We start from the raw sequence: 9053 nt of genomic DNA, 5'->3' as shown, positions 1-9053 counted from the left end.
TACAGGGATTCAATATTTATTGAGCATCCTACTAAGTGACAGGTACCGCTCTGTGCAATGGAAGTACATCTCCGAACAAAAAACACGGATTTCTGCTCTCTTGGTGCTCACCTTCAAGAGAAGGCAATAAACATAATAAAGAAAATCTATAGGATGTGGGAACTCCATAAGCGTTACGGGAAAAATAAAACATGCAGCAGGTCAAAAGGGATCAGAAACACCAGTGCTGGGGAGATGTAGTTTCAAATAGAAATGGTCAGGTCCAAGGCCAGTTAGCTCAGCAGGTTAGAGCGTGGTGCTGACAAATAGAAACCATCGGGGAAGACATCATTAAGAAATTGACACAAGGGGCCCGTGGGGAGGGGGAGGGGCAGCGTCTGGCTGGCTCAGTCGGAAGAGCATGAGACTCTTGATCTCGGGGTTGTGGGTTCAAGACCCATGTTGGACATAGAGATTACTTAAACAAATTTAAAAAAAAAAAAAGAAAGAAAGAAATTGACATTTGAGCAAAGACTTGTGGGAGCTGAGAGAGTTAGTCTCACGGATACCAGAAAGAAGATTGTGTAAAATAGAAAAAAAGAGTTTGGGATTTTTTTAAAAAGGAGGTTAATTTTGTTTTTAATTAGTGAAGGAAAAAAATGTAAGCAGTCAAATTTGAGTCATTGATTGAGTCAAAACAGTTTGTTTCCCTGCCTGCGATGCCTTCTTTCCAATTCTAAGCAGACTGTGATGCTGCGGGTACAAGATAAATGTGAAATCAGAAGAATGATTCTAACAGTCCTGATCTTTTCGCCCTTTCTGAGTGAAAATTGGCTCCTCCTTCTTATTGGAGAGGAATCCCATCTGCCTTGCTATCCCACCCACAAAGAATTTGACTGCATGTGTGACAAATACTTAAAGGAAAAATTAAACTTTTAGTAGTAAATAGCAATTCAAAAATAGGTTTCTCGAAAGAGAATTTGCTAGTTAATGGAAGTGCTGGCTGGAGTAGACTGAGAACTCCTGATCTGATTTCTAAAACTCCGCTGTAGTAAATGTATAAAAATGCAGCGTTGTTTCTCTGCTCTTTATTTGGGAGACAAAGGGAGCTGGGATTCTTTCCTTTCTAATTCGAACCGCGTAAAGCAGAGTCTTAAGACTTGGGCAAAGATTTCTCAAAGTACAATTTTCCTCTGTGACAAAAGATTTCTTCCTTTTTGCATCTTGTCAAACATAATCACTCACAGATAAAGTCAATTTGCTCTTTTGCCTCCGTGTTGGGCTGTTTCCTTTTGCCCGCTGACTAACGTTTTCGAGGGCAGGTTGGACTTAATCATTCAGCACCCTGAGATTTTTCAGACCGGCCGGGGCCGAGGACTCAAAACAATAAAACCCACAGTTCGCCCTCTGACAAAAGACCTCATACTTGGCCAGGAGGGAGCCACTGAACACCTCAGAAAGAACAATTTGGAAAATTCTACCTAACAGCCCAATTCCGCTTCTCCAGATCCGGAAAACGCATTCATTTGTCACCCTAACTAGAAGTCATTTGGTGCTAATTATTCTAGAACTGGTGGCCGTTTTCTGCTTCCCCAAGAGGCCTTCCCGTCAAGTGCAAGCGCACTACATTGTTTTCTCTCCGAAGAACCCCAAGCCTGCCTCGCGTTTCTATCCCGGCAGCTCTGCGGCCGGCATGTGGGTTCTCCATCCAGCGTCTCTGGGTGACCTGAAACGTCACGTTCTTTCCACCAGGGTGATGTCTTCCCCTTCCCCTTCCCCTTCCGCAGAGCCAGCCTCAGTCTGCCCGGGCTCTAAACCCCTGGCCACTTGGCTTGCTCACGTCTGGAGCTCCCGGACCAAAAGGCACAATGTGGTCCCTGGCACAGAGGAGCAGCGGACTGGGAACAGGGGCCGGCCAGGGTGCTAGCTGAATGTCAAGGGATATTTGCTGCAAAGAGGCTCCAGAAATAATGTAAAATTGTTCTGTCCTTTTAAAAATGGAAAATGCCTTGGCAGGGTGATATATTATTTGCCTGGCTGCATTTTCTCTCTGTCTCCGTCAAGGCTTGGAAAGTACTGGCACTTCTGCCTTTTCATGCGGAGCTCAGTGTAACTGGACCACATCTAATGCTTGTACGATGCAAATGAAGATTGAAAGTGTTGTTTCCTTTGATGTGTGTGACTAAATGCTCAAAGGGGATATTTTCTTTTCGATCCTCCGGTGGATAGAGCCTCTTTAAAGATACCTGTTGGCTCCTTCTTCCCATTGGCAATTGAAGTAATTCCCCGCACTGGAGACGGAGGTTGGGTACGGTCGTGATGAATGTCTTTCTCTGGGAAGAATACCTTGCTCGGGTTGGCGATGATTGTGAAAGCTCTGGGGGGAATTAAGAGGCGTGAAAGGCACGTTAATGATGGGTGTCTGCAATGAGCCATTCGGGCTTGCCTGAGAAAGTCCAGAGAGCACATTTGGAGAGCGAAGTTGGGGAGATGAGATGAGTCACGGCTGGGCTTCTCAGTGACGCTAGCTCTTTCTGGCTCCCAGTAGCTTAAAGGACCTGGGAAGCTGGCGAGGGGCGCGGGGTTGCTGCCATTGGCCCAAGAGGCTGACCCACACCTCGGCCATTCAGTCTTCCCACCAAGAGGGGAAGCATTCCTCACCTGTGCTGGGAGGATCCTAGCCCTTCTCTGAATCCGGGTGGTTTCTGAACACACACAAACACCCACAAGGAAATTAATAGCTTGGAGCGTTGTCAGAGCCGGCCAGCCTCCAGACCGGCTGAGCTCGATGCTCTGAACCGCTCTCCCTATGAGACGAGGCGTAACCATAATCCACCTCAGCGACTCTGCCTTGCACGCCCATGTTCAGCAAGGCCATCGACAAGAGAAGCTTCTTTGTGAAAGCGAGAACAAACAAACATTTGGATCCATCTATAAATCATGATCTGGGTCCTTGGATTTACTTTGGATGCCACCTCTTCCCCCTTTGTCCCTGGTAGATGTTTGCAGTAGCTCACCTGGGGAGGAAGCCGGAAGCGCGGATCCTTTTGGAGCCAGGAGAGGAGATGGGAGATCTGGAAACTCCAGGATAACAGAGGCTTGGCAGTGGCCCCTGCTGCGAGCCTCGTGCCCAGACTGGCCCAGGCACAGGACAGGTGCAGTCAACACCGAATGATGAATGAATGCTCAGCCCAGCCTTATCCAAAGGAACCACATTGTTTGGGGCGGGGTGGGGGGTGGGGGTGGGGGGGGAATTCACAGGGGGAGAAATTAAAGACAGCCTTTGGGCTAATCTGCTCAAGCAGCCGTAAGAAAGTGCCACAGACTGGGGGAGCTGAAACAACAGAAATTTATTTTCTCACAGTTCTGGAGGCTGGAAGTCAGGAAGCATGGCATTGGCGGGTTCAGTTTCTCCCAAGGCTTCTCTCTTCAGGTTGAAGCCGCCACCCTCTCCCTGTGTCCTCACGTGGTCTTTCCTCTTCACACCAGCACTCCTGGTGTCTCTCTCTCTCTTCGAGCCCAAATTTCCTCTTCTAACAAGGATGCCAGTCATGTTGGATTCGGACCTGTCCCAATGACCACATTTTAACTTAATCACCTCTTCCAAGGCTCCATCTCCAAATACAGTCACATTCTGGGATACTGGGGCGGGTAGGGCTTCAACCTACAAATTTGGGGGACACACAATTCAGTCCATAACCGGTCCAGACTAGTCTCACACTGAAGCTCAGTACTTTGGGGCTCCTTAAAATATAAGAGCACTGGTCTCATTTCCTGCCCTATTAGCTAAGCTTTCATCCCACACTGGGCAAAGCATGTTGAGCAAGTATCCCTCCTGTGTAAACCCTGCTGCACTTTGTTTTCTAGATCCTGGTTTTCCATCCGCTTTCCTCTGATTCCGGAGAGGCAGTGTGCCATGTTGTCAGGTGCCGGTGCCTCCTGGCTGTGCCCCCACAGACTTGCCTGGGGCAGCTCCCTCGACATTGCCGAGGGCCACCTCATTCTCAGAAGGGACTCAATCATCCTTGCCCTGCCTGCCTCGCAAGGTCACTGTGATGACCTTACGATGTCATGTCTATGTGTCCAAGCAGGTACATGTGCCCAACGAGGTATATAAAGTCTCAGAATAAACAAAGTCATTCTTCCCAGAGCATCACTTTAAAAAATATGATCGTTATATTAAAATCAGCACAGATGCATTAGGAAGCCGAACAAAACATTGGCATGGAATGCAAGTAAAACTGAAGATTTCCAATAAAATGTGTCCTTGCTGCAGCCTATGTGTTTCTGCCATCCCAGGCTCTTGGGTGGGAAGTTGAAGCAGTGCTGGTTATGCCATGAAGATGTATGAGGTGCTCTCCAGGTACTGATATGGAACAATTGCCAAGATATATTACACAGTGAAAAAATTCAGGTGCAGAACAAGGTGTTACCATTTGTTTAAAAAAAGCAGGGGGCATGTGGGTATTTATAAAGGCTTGTGAATGCCAAGCATAGTTGGGAGTAATACAAGGAAACCCATAGCAGGGGGTTACCTCCAAGATAAAGACCTGGGGAACCTGGGAGACGGGGACGGGAAGGAGACTTCACAACAAAACCTTCCTGTATCATCTGATTTTTAAAGATTTATTTATTTATGTGTGTGTGAGAGAGAGAGAGAGAACATGAGTGGAGAGAGGGGCAGAGGGAGAGAAACCTCAAACAGACTCTTCACTGAGTGTAGAGCCTGAAGGGGCCTCAGTCCCATGACCCACGAGCTCGTCACCTGAGCCAAAACCAAGAGTCAGGTGCTTAACCGACGGAGCCGCCCAGGTGCCTCGACCTCATTTTTTTAGACATACAGAGTACCTATTTGTAAATGGTGTTGTTTTTATTTTTTTTTATTTTTTAAAGATTATTTATTTATTTATTTGCCAGTGATAGAGGGAGAGAAAGAGAGCAAGCACAGGCAGACAGAGAGGCAGGCAGAGGCAGAGAGGGAAGCAGGCTCCCTGCCGAGCAAGGAGCCTGATGCGGGACTCGATCCCAGGACGCTGGGATCATGACCTGAGCCGAAGGCAGCCACTTAACCAACTGAGCCACCCAGGCGTCCCTAAATGGTGTTGTTTTTAAAAGCCACAGTCCTGGTTTTAAAATTAATTTATTATCATTATTCAAATGATAATCACATGCGTTACATGGAGTACATGAGCTATATGGCGTATACGAGTATAAGGAGAGCATGAATATAGTTACACAGATGCCATGAGCTATATGAACTATACGGACACCAGGAGTCATACGGACACCAGGAGTATATGGGATGTAGGGAGAGACGGACTCTATGAATTATATGGAGTATGAGTTATATGGAGTATATGGAGTACTTGAGCATGTAGAGTAACAAATATTTGGAATACATGGAGTGAGAGACTTTACATGCAGCCCCGGGAAATGCTAACATTGGACAACCAGAGAAGCAGAAAAGAAAACCCAGGAAGCATGTAGGAAATGGAGGAAGCAGGTTTTGAGAAGGAAGTGTCCATAAAGTCAAATGCCACGGAAAAGTCATGTAGCACCATTTCCCATCCACTAGGATGACTATCCTCAGAAGAAAAAAACAGGAATAGTAAGTGTTGGGAGGGTGTGGAGAGCCGGAACCCTCGTCACGCCTGGTGGGAGTGTAAGATGGTGCAGGTAACTGCAGAAACGGTAGGGTGATTCCTCAAACAGCTAAACACAGAATGACCGTATCACCCAGCAATTCCACTCCCAGGTCTATACCTCCAAGATCCGAGAGCAGAGACTCGAACAGATATCTGTACACACACGTTTGTGTGTCTACACTGTGAATTAGCTGAAAGGTGAAAGTGACCTAGTCGTGGGCAGACGGATCAGCAAATACGGTGTTCACACAATGGAATGTTGCTCAGCTCAACCAAGGAATGAAATTCTGACCATGCCCCAATGGGGATGAACCTTGAAGACAAAATTTGCTAAGTCACAAATAAACCAGTCACAAGACAGCAGATACTGCACGATTCCACTCACATGAAGCCTCTAGAACCATCACATTCGGAAGATGGAAGGAATGGAGGTGGTGGGGGGCTGAGGGCGAGGACGGGGCATTAGTGTTCAATGGGGGCAGAGTTTCAGTTGGGCTGCATGAGAAAGTTCTGGAAGTAGGCTGTGGTGTCGACCGCACAGCCGTGTGAAATCACTTCCTGCAGCTGAACGGTGTGGTTAAAATGGTGGATTTTATGCTGAGTGTATCTGACCACCACCACCAAACATCCAGTTAAAGGACGGATGTGAATCCAGCCTAGAAGTTACCAGGGATTTTGATGAGGCAGAAGGGCAGAAGCCAAACAAGAGTGGGTGTGGGTAGGGCAAGACTGAAGGGCATGAGGATGCGAACACGTTGACAAGGTGCCTCTAGAAAGCGGGAGAAAGCCGGGGTGGCAGTTAAGGAGTGGGGAGCACTTTTGCATCATCCCTGGACTTTCCTGCACACTTAGCCAGGCCTGGGCTCTAGAATCATTGCTAATGCTGGGATATGAGGAGGAGGCACCCCGTGCCCATGCCAAGGGACCCTCTGGTTTCTTCCAAGCCAACCTGCTCCTTTCTCTTCCGTTGTGAACATTCTTCAGTTTTCTTCCGGGTTTAGGCCTTCGGAAACAAGGGCCAGCGTCTTGCCGCTATCCCCACAATCTGCCAGTCCCAGAGCTTGTCGGAGGCTACGAAATGCAGAGCCAGCTGCCCACCTGAAGTAGCGGAAGGAAAACGAGAAAACCATCAGAGGACCTTACCTGCTGTACATGCTTCCTGGTTTCTCAGAGTCCGTGTGTGGCTTTTTGGTTGCTGAAATCAATGAGGTGAGTGGGTTTCTACCAGCTCCCCTTCACAGACCTCACCGTCCGTCTTCCTCTTCTCTCCTGTGTGGTCTTCCCTGTGCTCTTGTGCCATGCTCCACTTCCCCTTACACTTGACATCAAGTTCATTCAACACATTGTTTTTTAGCACCTGTTACCTGGCAGGCCCTGTAAGCAAGACAGGAGGGCATTTCTGCTTGTGGGCTTTAATTTTCTTGCCGTGGGAGATGGATTATAAAGTTTAAAAGTTAAGTACATATATGAGATAGTGGTAACAGCTATGTTGGGGTGAGGGGGTCCAGAAATGGGAAAAAGAGGGAACAGGAGTGAGGAATGGAATTGCAATTTCCAAAAGGGCAGTCCAGGAAAGCAAGTGAGCAAGGATGGAGGCAGGTGAGGGAGAGCCCTGCAGGTCTCTGGGGGAAGCGCATCCCAGGCAGGAGGGAGAATCAGTGCAAAGGCCCTGAGGCAAACACTTCCGTTGTGGATTGGAGAAAGAACAAGAAGGACTGCATCTGAGTGAGCAGAGGAGGGCACAGTGGGAGACACACTCAGAGCAAAGAAGCGAGCAATCAGATCTGATGGTGGAGGTTCCGAGCAATCAGATAGGATGGTGGGGGCTCCGAACAACTGAATGCTCTGGCTCTCGTTCTGAGTGCAAGGGGAAGCCATCAGAGAGGACAGGAGCGCTGCGATGTGACCTGAGAACTGGAGTCTTCCGTCTGCCCCCAGTATGGAGAACAGACGGTTGGGGTTGGGTAGTGAGAGCAAAAAGGCAGGAAGACCAGTTACAAAGCAACTGCACAATCACACGAGAGGAGATGGTGGGTTGCACCAGAGTGAGATCTGTCGGTGCAAGGAGTCAGGCTCTGGATCAGTTTTGAAGGCAGAGCCATCAGGACCTGCGGGCAGAACGCATGTGGAGTGCAAGGGAAAAGACAGTCCAGAACGATTCTGAGCCGGGGAAGCATGTGTGTGGGGGAGGATTAATGAAGCTTGCCACTGGATGGCTGCCTCATCCTCTGGTCCAGCCCCCTCCCCGGGGTGACCCAGCTCCTTCCCGGCACCCTCCGAGGGGCCCCACCCAGGAGACGTGAACTTGGAGTTTCTCTGCTGTACCACAAAGCCCAGAATCCAGAGTTTGCTTCCCACCTATTCTGCCGCGGGTAGGTAGAAAACGAACCTGTTACGAATGTTAATAATTTAAGAACAAAATGTTACTAATTAAGTTAAGAATAAAATGTTAACAATTTTGTAACCTGTCCCTTTTCTTAGAGAACCAGAACCCAGGAAAGCAGAGTCCTATCATTTCGTGATTATCAGAGCCAACGTCAATGTGGCTTACGTGTCAAGAGACTAAAGGATTGATCCTGTCTTTGTTCATGTGGACAGTTCTGTAAGTATCTGCCTACCTTCCGAATGTTGAGAAGTCAGATGTGTCAGAAGTGGGGGTGTCCCTCAGTGAGTAACGCACCCACCCTTTTCTGGTGGGACGCACTGCTGGATCAGTGGTCTTTGAGGTGCGGGTTCCTGGATTAGCTGCATCTAGCGTTTCCTGGGATATTCTGAGAAATGCAGATCCTGGGGTGCTATGCCAGACCCATGGAGTCAGAAAATCCTAGAGAAGAGTCCGGCGCTCTCTATCTCAACGAATGCCCCTCCCCCCGCCCCCGGTGATTCTGCTGGGCTCCGAGGCGCCATCCAAACCATCAGCAACGCCCCACCCCCTCCCCACCAGTCCCTGCCTTCAGGAGGGGTAGACACTGGAAAGCTGGAATAGGAAGGGACATTTCTTTATGCCTTTATTTTCTAGGTTCCCTCTCTGGAGTTTTCTTTATTTATAGATTGTCTCGACTTATTTGAGACACACAAATGCAAGCATCAGGGACCACATCCAGGCATTTTTGTCGTGGGCTCTCCACCACTTACACACGTACATGTCCCGTGGCTCCGGCACACGCACACGAGCAGAAGCCTCGGACCCTTTCTCACGGTATGGGTGACAATGCTGAGACCTTCCTCTCCTTGTGCCGGTCACAAAGTTTCTCTGCAGAGGAAAACAGCGACACAAGTGCCAAGTGATGTTGTCTGTTGAACACCAGTCAAACACGACGCTCACTTTTTCAATGTTTGTGTGACCAGGATAAAACCGATTGTTCTTTTGGCCGGCACCTTCTCATGGATCGTTCTTCCTAAACAGGGCAGAGGGGAAACCCTGCTAAG

General features: G+C 48.6%; 1 non-coding gene across 1 annotated transcript; it reads left to right on the top strand.

The window, feature by feature from the left end:
• The first annotated feature begins 375 nt into the window (after positions 1–375).
• Positions 376–448, top strand: TRNAK-CUU (transfer RNA lysine (anticodon CUU)). Its single transcript has one exon. It is a non-coding gene; the product is annotated as a tRNA-Lys (tRNA).
• Positions 449–9053: the final 8605 nt, after the last annotated feature.

This window comes from Mustela lutreola, chromosome 10, assembly GCF_030435805.1.
Source record: "Mustela lutreola isolate mMusLut2 chromosome 10, mMusLut2.pri, whole genome shotgun sequence".
In the NCBI taxonomy this organism is placed as follows: domain Eukaryota; kingdom Metazoa; phylum Chordata; class Mammalia; order Carnivora; family Mustelidae; genus Mustela; species Mustela lutreola.
This window is presented reverse-complemented; position numbering and strand designations above follow the sequence as displayed.